The sequence below is a fragment of the Protomyctophum bolini genome (genome assembly GCF_963924005.1).
Source record: "Protomyctophum bolini genome assembly, chromosome: 5".
NCBI lineage: Eukaryota > Metazoa > Chordata > Actinopteri > Myctophiformes > Myctophidae > Protomyctophum > Protomyctophum bolini.
The window spans coordinates 6,072,245-6,081,823 of record NC_137866.1 but is presented as its reverse complement, the minus strand read 5'-3'; positions in this window follow the sequence as shown (position 1 = coordinate 6,081,823).

The window sequence follows — 9,579 nt, the reverse complement described above, 5'->3', positions numbered from 1 at the left end:
CAGAACCGGTCTGTCTCCAGTAGTGTACAGAACCGGTCTGTCTCCAGTAGTGTACAGAACCGGTCTGTCTCCAGTAGTGTACAGAACCGGTCTGTCTCCAGTAGTGTACAGAACCGGTCTGTCTCCAGTAGTGTACAGAACCGGTCTGTCTCCAGTAGTGTACAGAACCGGTCTGTCTCCAGTAGTGTACAGAACCGGTCTGTCTCCAGTAGTGTACAGAACCGGTCTGTCTCCAGTAGTGTACAGAACCGGTCTGTCTCCAGTAGTGTACAGAACCGGTCTGTCTCCAGTAGTGTACAGAACCGGTCTGTCTCCAGTAGTGTACAGAACCGGTCTGTCTCCAGTAGTGTACAGAACCGGTCTGTCTCCAGTAGTGTACAGAACCGGTCTGTCTCCAGTAGTGTACAGAACCGGTCTGTCTCCAGTAGTGTACAGAACCGGTCTGTCTCCAGTAGTGTACAGAACCGGTCTGTCTCCAGTAGTGTACAGAACCGGTCTGTCTCCAGTAGTGTACAGAACCGGTCTGTCTCCAGTAGTGTACAGAAGCGGTCTGTCTCCAGTAGTGTACAGAACCGGTCTGTCTCCAGTAGTGTACAGAACCGGTCTGTCTCCAGTAGTGTACAGGACCGGTCTGTCTCCAGTAATGTACAGAACCGGTCTGTCTCCAGTAGTGTACAGAACCGGTCTGTCTCCAGTAGTGTACAGAACCGGTCTGTCTCCAGTAGTGTACAGAACCGGTCTGTCTCCAGTAGTGTGGGTAAATAAATTAAAATGTAACAATCCACAACGGATCATGAGAAATAAATATAAATGTGTGCAAAGGACAGATTACCCAGCTAGCAGTTGTTGCCATGTCTGCTTGTTATAAGCAACTTTGGGCTTTTGTTTTTCTGTAAGGTTACTTAGTTGTAAATAATATGTGTAGTTTGCGCGTAGCATTTTTTTGGGGGCTTGATTCGTTGCTTATTTGAAGCATGCTTCCTATAAATGTTGCTTAAACAATTCAGTGGTTTTCTCCAAACATTTTCATTTTCAGGACCTTGAAATTGTGCACAGAATAAAAATGTTTTGTACCCCCCCTTTTCAGATACAGTACATAGTTCGCGACACGTTGTGAGCTTGCAGATCGGCTATTTTCTAATGGCCAATGAAGAACTAGGACTGGTGACACCACACAGACTGAACTGAATTGGTCTCCTTCTAGTAGAGACTACTTTATATGTACACATAGGCTACATCACTATTATTTTTATTATTTTATATGCATACATATTGTACCATGTAGATTAGTCATGTACTGTGCACTCTTTCTTTCTTTTAACTGCAATGATGAGCCTGCACAAACAAGAATTTCACCCATGTTACTTGTAATGTGATGTGACAATAAAGTTTGATTCCGATTCTGACTGTATAGTGTTTGAAGTAAGGAAAGGAAAGGTACTATGTTTACCCAGGGTAACTGGACTAAGGAAAGGAAAGGTACTATGTTTACCCAGGGTAACTGGACTAAGGAAAGGAAAGGTACTATGTTTACCCAGGGTAACTGGACTAAGGAAAGGAAAGGTACTATGTTTACCCAGGGTAACTGGACTAAGGAAAGGAAAGGTACTATGTTTACCCAGGGTAACTGGACTAAGCTCAATAACTTGTTTACAGCCAGGCCCTGCTCATAGAACATTTCATGGTAGGGGTTCAATGCCTTGCTCAAGGGCACTTCAGCGGTGGTAATTTTAACGTGCCGGTTCCGGGGATACGAACTAGTGGTGACCTTTCGATATCAAGACCGTTCGGCAAACCGTTCGGCCACCGCTGCCAGTGCTCATTGTGGTCTCGTTGCTTCTCGTTTTCATAGACCCCGTTGCTTATTCCTGGCAGAATTTGGGCAACACACTTGCCAGCCTAGCACAAAGATGTGACGAGCAGTGAGGCAGGCAGCATCCCACACAGGAGGGATGAAAGTAGCACAGGATTATTCACACAGCCCACAAGTCTAAATAAAACAAGAAGTCAAGCTGTGCTGCTAGCTGCCCGCCCGCCCGCCGCTGAGACTATGTGGAGAAATCACTATTTTATGCTCTTGGATTTCTATTCGGACTTAGTTAAAGGAGAACTTCACCCATTATCAACCTCATCTTCATATAATCTTATGATCTGAGCCCACACTGTAAATCGTCCAGAGGAACCAGGCCTCATACATATCCTGACACAATCTCCAGGGACACAGGACTGACATTCCAACCAAGAAGCAGCCAGGTCTATATATGAAAACAAGCCCAAAAGAAGCGACTAGGCTACGCAAGCACTTTTCTTTTATTCATCTTAAAAAAAAGAAATAAAAAATACACAAATCTGGTATGGGCGTCCCCGACACCCATGGACAATTACTCATTAATTTGGGGTGGTCCTCCTTGACATGAAAATGTTTGAGAACAACTGGTTTAAACAACACAAGTCGCTTATGATAAGCAGACATGGACCTGCTGTGAAGACTTATTCATAGGTGTAAAGAAGTGAGTGACATTTGCTCGAACGTTGTTTTCAAGGGAAAAAATAAAAAAAGAGGGAGGGGTATATAGAAAAAACACGTCAAGAAGAAGCGACAATCTAAGATATAGATCTATACAATACACTGTATAGTCTAACAGAGAATCAGATATCTATACATATACACTAACAGAGAATCCATTATTTCTACATAAAACGGTCCACTTGAAATAGCCTACTATTAGCGAGGAACAAATGACCAACATGACTCTACGGTATCATGGGCCCATGCATGACTTCAGCCCACAGTAGACTGTCCAAGATGGATTATAAGGGAAAATTGCATTAGTCATTCACTTTACTGCTCGTTTATTGCTGTGCGTTATCGCCAAGCAGAGGGCTGTTAAAGCAGAATTACTTCCCTTCCTCACACATAAGTGGGAAAGTTAACTTTTACATAAGACTTTATGCCTCAAAGAAACATTAGTCCATATATATATAGGCCTTTCCATCTATATTTACTCTGCTCTTGGCTGTCTGCGGCAAATGATAAGGCCATATCATAAATGTTTAGTTGACAATAATCCTCATTTGGTGTAGACTCTACACCAAATAGAGAAGTGCTTCCCAAACTTTGTCATGTCAAGGACCCCCAAATTGACACTAATTAGCCCGCGGACCCCCGTTTGAAAAGATATCGCCAGGGACCCCCCATAAGAGAAGATTTTTACGGCTCTAGCAGTGATTCTCAACCCGTTGAATTTCAAGGACCCCCAGTTTGACATGCATTAGTCTACGGACCCCCCATTTAATGGCATTTCTATCTCTGTGACGCCAATTTATATTGTAAAATCAACCACTGAAATAGAGGGTCTTTAACAGTGTTATTTTAACTCTGAGAGTGTACAACCACTGAAATAGAGGGTCTTTAACAGTGTTATTTTAACTCTGAGAGTGTACAACCACTGAAATAGAGGGTCTTTAACAGTGTTATTTTAACTCTGAGAGTGTACAACCACTGAAATAGAGGGTCTTTAACAGTGTTATTTTAACTCTGAGAGTGTACAACCACTGAAATAGAGGGTCTTTAACAGTGTTATTTTAACTCTGAGAGTGTACAACCACTGAAATAGAGGGTCTTTAACAGTGTTATTTTAACTCTGAGAGTGTACAACCACTGAAATAGAGGGTCTTTAACAGTGGGTCCTCAGAGACACTATAATGGGGTGGCAGTGGATCAGGGGGTAGAGTGGTCGGTACAATGGCCATGAGTTCGATCCTGGGCTCCCAGTTGTCAAGCAAGTCTAGCTATGGAGCGATCTATGAAATCTAGAAAAAAAAGTTTAACCCATTCTGACCTGAGATCAGATTCTAGAAAAATGTCTTCTACATCCTGACAGTTTTCAGAAAAAGCCTATGTTTCTATGTCAGTCGTTCTTCGATTTTTCAAAAAATAGCAGACCTACAAGCTCGTAGCGCGCCACTCGGTGGCGCGCTACGAGCTTGTAGATCTGCTATTTTTCAATAGCTAAAACAAGACAGTCCTATTTGTACCCAATTTGGGGGCGGGAACCCCTTTTGGTGTTAGCATTATGTTATGCTTTAGCTATTGAAAAGTAGCAGATCTACAAGCTCATAGCACGCCACCGAGTGGCGTGCTACTCGGTGGCAGACCTAGCTTGTAGGTCTGCTATTTTTGATAAATCGTGAAAATGCAACACAAATCTTTGAATATATATATTATTTCAGAAGACTTTTTTTTCTTTTATTTCGACGTCAGCCCTAAATGGGTTAAACGAAGTTGAACTCACCAAAATTGTAGCTGTAGCGATAGCTTGAGAGTAGCCTATCCTTTAGTAGCCTATCCTTTAGTAGCCTATCCTTTTAATTTGTACCTAAAATACCTACCTAATTTCCAGTCATTTGAGGCATAACCCATTGGGCGGTAACCCCTTTTGGTGTTTTAAACATTATGTTATAATTTAGCTATTGAAAAAATAGCAGATCTACAAGATCATGAGTAGGTCTGCTATTTTTGAAAAATCGCGAAAATATTTATTTCAGAAAACTGGAGGATTTATAAGATTTGATTTAAATTTCGAGGTCAGGCCTAAATGGGATAAACTAGAAGTTGAAGGGCACATACAGTATAGGTGTGGTTAATAATGATGTACCATGCATGTGCAAAACATCAATAGCCTACTTTACATCATTTCTGACCAATCAAATGTATTCTTATTCTTTTTACATTTATGGGGGGGGAAAGCCAATTGAACATGTTTAAGTGCCCACTGGAAACACACCATCCAACATGATACAACACTGCCCTCTAGTGGTCAATGTCTTCAAAATAGCTTTCTATTGCTCCACAAGTGACAGACAGGTATATGCAACATGCAAAGTCTCTCTGTTAGTGCCCACAAAGAGAGAGCTCAAATCAACACTCATACATTCCTCTGTCATCTGTGCGTGCTGTGAATGTAAAGCACGTTGGATAAAGGCGCTATATAAATGAAACACACACACACACACACACACACGTGTGCTGGTGGAAAAGCAGATCTACAAGTTCACATTGTCCCTGCTGGTGGTGTTGACGTCAGGTAGAGTGGGCGTGGCATACAGTCCACTATTGCGACCGAAGGTTGCAGTCAACTATGAAACCTTCATGTCACATCACGTCACGTCACTCACAATCCCCATATATGGAGAAAGCCCCCATATATGCCAGGTCTCGTGACAGCACTATGACATAGGTCTCGTGACATCACTATGACATCATCAGGGATGATAGTAAATCAAGGATCATATAATAGTAAATGCAACCTGCTGTCGCAATTAAGCCCATATATGGAGATCCCTGATGTCATCAATATTAGTATATATGGATATTGTCAAAACCTGTTCTGACATTCCATAAATGTTGATCCTTCCCCATCCATCCTTCCTCTTCGATGTCTCCCTTTTGACAGATACCTGTCCATTCAAACTCTAGACGTTCCCGCCCCAAAGTTATTAGTGCAGCCACGCCCGGCAGCCGGCAAAAACTAGAGTTCTCAACAGGCCCGAAAATTAAGACCAGGCCCGACCTGGGCCCTCATCAAACCCTGTACACTCAAGACACTGTCCCCGCTGCCACCCTTAGATCTCCATATACAAAGCTGACCTGTTCTGACATTCCGTGAGATTCCATGTTGATCTGACCTCATCAAACCCTGTACACTCAAGACACGCTCCATATATGGCCACATTGGCCAGTCCACGTGACCTAATAATATTTGTAGTTGCGGGTTTGCACTGTTCCTAAAGTGTAGCTGATTATTTGTACTTCGTTTCTAACCCGTTTACACAGTTCTCTTTGCATGTCAAGGATGCATTTTATGCCATCTGAAAACATTTTCTGCCACATACAAGATTTGTGAAGCTAGTTAAAATAATAATAATAAATTTAAATAGCCAATGTACAACCTCACAATGCGACACGTCAGGACGTGTTGTGAGCTTGTAGATCAGCTATTGTTTTTTATGCCACAGTAGGCTATAATACTAAAGCATGTGTTGTATGGAGAATATAGGTTGCTACCTTCAGGAAGGAGATATGGTGTACCAGCATACAATAAGGTCAGACTAAAGAGGTCCTTTGTCCACCAGTCGACCTTGAGGCTTAATCAGGAGTTACTAGCCACGGGGTAATCTAAGCGGTGGATATTGCTCTTGTCTTCATGTCTTTATGTATGTAAATTGTCTTGTTCTTTGTGTTATGTCAAATGTGTGCATGTGTGTTCTGCATACTTGGCTGCAGTGTCGCAAGACAAATTTCAGTGTGAACTGACAATATAGTACTATATCATATCATATATAATATATAGGCCTATCATACACATTTTGCCTAGTCGTTTCTTTGGGGCTTCTTTTCATAGACCTGGTTTGGTTGCTCATTTGTCACAGAATCTGACAACTTAGAACTTGGCAACTTCCCAGTCCTGTCCTGTCCTGACATGAGTGAAAGTGACTGTCACAATGTGACACCTGAAAGCAAGATGGCTGCCATACCAACATGCCACCGACTCACCGCAAAGACGTCGTCTCTACAGCACGTGTTTGTACCCGTGTAGGAATGGCATGCACACATGCCTTTGTATTTACTGTGCATGACTGACTGTACATGACTAAAAATAAATTAAAACAAATTTAGGCTGATGGAAAAAGGTTATTGGTCAATTCTGTATTTGCAAGTTGTATATCGTCACTGTCGGGGGAAGGACCTTGTACTGTACGTCTAAAGTTGATACTTTTCAGAAAAATGAAAGAAAATAACCTGTAATCGATCCAAATGTAGCTAATAGTCACAGGCTCCTGTTAATACTTTTCATGGGTTCAATATTTGTAAAAGCCATGCACAGTCACATACGTTACCATTTTCACTTAAAAATGTCTCGCAATGAATCACAATTTGACACACTGTATTACAACAAAAATGAATATACTGTAAATAAAAAGAATTAGGTGTCCCTGATTTTGTCCAGGTCTGGCCAAAAGACAGATATATATATAATTTATATTGGTGGTTTGTTTTCCCTCTGAATGCAAAAGCGTTTGCAGCTGACCTTTGGCCTTTTTCACTTTTTGGGGCCAATTAATGTCCCCCCCCCCCCGAGAATAAAGATGCTGGGGTTCGTGTGGTTGTCTCGTCGATGTCTGTTGACAGATTTGACCACACAGCACTGATGTGTTGTGTACGTTCAATGCTTTCTTTTTAAAATAATAATAAGAGTTTTTAAACAAAGGAACAGGTGTACATGCACTGACATTATAGCCAGTGACTCAGTCAGTCATTCCAGACATACCGTGCATGCCTCGCCAGGTGTACCACACCCCCACACACACTGTGAACGCCAACATTCCACAACGAGAATCAAAATGTTTAAGATCAGGAGGAGGACGGGATAATCATGAGAGCTGGCAGTCCTGACACAGCCGTACGCAGTGGGAAGCAACATGCATTTACTCAAGTACTGTATACTATACTGCATGTCCACAAGTAGGGTCCTGTGTTGGGAAACTAAATTATTACAAGATATGATATAAGTAAAAACACATTGCATGGATGCACCTGAGACGCATCCTCACTGTAACCTGAGGTCAACGGGGTTTCGAGTCTACCAACATCATACCCCTCACCTGCAGGCGACCCAGCCGGGGTTGATCAAATCCTGACTTACGTCCCAGTAGCTAGCTACCCTCGATCAGTCCATCAGGGAATGAGCAAGGCCACACAATCCGTTGCTCCGGAACTACTCTGCCGGGGCTGGGAGAACCAGATTCTGGCACGTGGAAGGACTATAGGCTCTGTGGGTTGACTCCTGTCCAGGCCCCTCCTAGGTCTCACCAGGTCCACTCCTGCTCTCTTCAGGCCCAGGACCCGTGCGTTACACCAGACTCCCAGCACCAGGTACTTAATTCAGGAGTGGTGGATTTATAATGGCCCTCCTAAAGGCCTCACCGAGGTTTGAGGACACAGGCTGGGGCGCTATAGCCGTCTACATTCCGGCTGTCACCCGTCTCTAACCCAACAAGGCAACATGATGCTAGCCACAATTTGCAACTATAGACTTTCTTTTATAATGGGTTGAATCTAGAGTTGCAATACCTCCATTGACAGCCCATTGATCCAAATAGAAATGTCCGATCTGTGTATTAAACAACATTAAACTCACCAACATTGCAGCTACAGTGAAAGCTTGAATTATCCTCTTTCAAACTGCAAAGCGTTTGTTTCATAAAAATCCACCGTAGACCATGTGATGACTGAGCTACTTTCTGTCAAGGACACGTGCAGGTGATTCTTTTTTTAAGTGTTGGAGTTTGGAAACGCTTGTCGAAGTCACTGAACGGCACTGTTTCGAATTTGCACATAATGTAGGAGGCAGCAGCACGACCTGTTAATAAAAATGAGTGCCAAAGTCTAACATTTATGAAAGCAATAAGGTACACCCGTACAGTGTGTATTTGCTCGACACATGAGTATTGTCTTATTTAATGAAGCAACGTTTCGGTCCCTCCGGACCTTCCTCAGGCATCCGGAGGGACCCAAACGTTGCTAATACTCATGTGCCGAGCAGATACACAGTGTGCGGGTGTACCTTATTGCTTTCATTGATGTCCACTGGCCTACGCACCTGTGCATACGCCTGATTTAGGTGTGCGAAGGTTTTCTCCTACAAAGTCTAACATTTAGAAATAATATCACAGCATGGAATTTCTTGACAGAAAGTAGCTCATAACAGCATGTGTACAGGGGATGTTTATGAAACAAACGCTTTGCAGTTAACTTTGAAAGTAAAGTTTTCTCTACAGCTGCAGTGTACGTGAGTTTAATGTTGTTTAATACAAGCAGATCGCAAAAGTAATTTGGATGAATGGGCTGTCAATGGAGGGTATTGCAACTCTAGATTCATCACATTATAAAAAAATATAGTGTTGCAAATTCACCTAACCAAGACAACACATATGATGCTAAACCCAACACCTTACCAAGACAACACATATGATGCTAAACCCAACACCTTACCAAGACAACACATATGATGCTAAACCCCAACACCTTACCAAGACAACACATATGATGCTAAACCCAACACCTAACCAAGACAACACATATGATGCTAAACCCAACACCTAACCAAGACAACACATATGATGCTAAACCCAACACCTTACCAAGACAACACATATGATGCTAAACCCAACACCTTACCAAGACAACACATATGATGCTAAACCCAACACCTAACCAAGACAACACATATGATGCTAAACCCAACACCTTACCAAGACAACACATATGATGCTAAACCCAACACCTTACCAAGACAACACATATGATGCTAAACCCAACACCTTACCAAGACAACACATTATGATGCTAAACCCAACACCTTACCAAGACAACACATTATGATGCTAAACCCAACACCTTACCAAGACAACACATATGATGCTAAACCCAACACCTTACCAAGACAACACATTATGATGCTAAACCCAACACCTTACCAAGACAACACATTATGATGCTAAACCCAACACCTTACC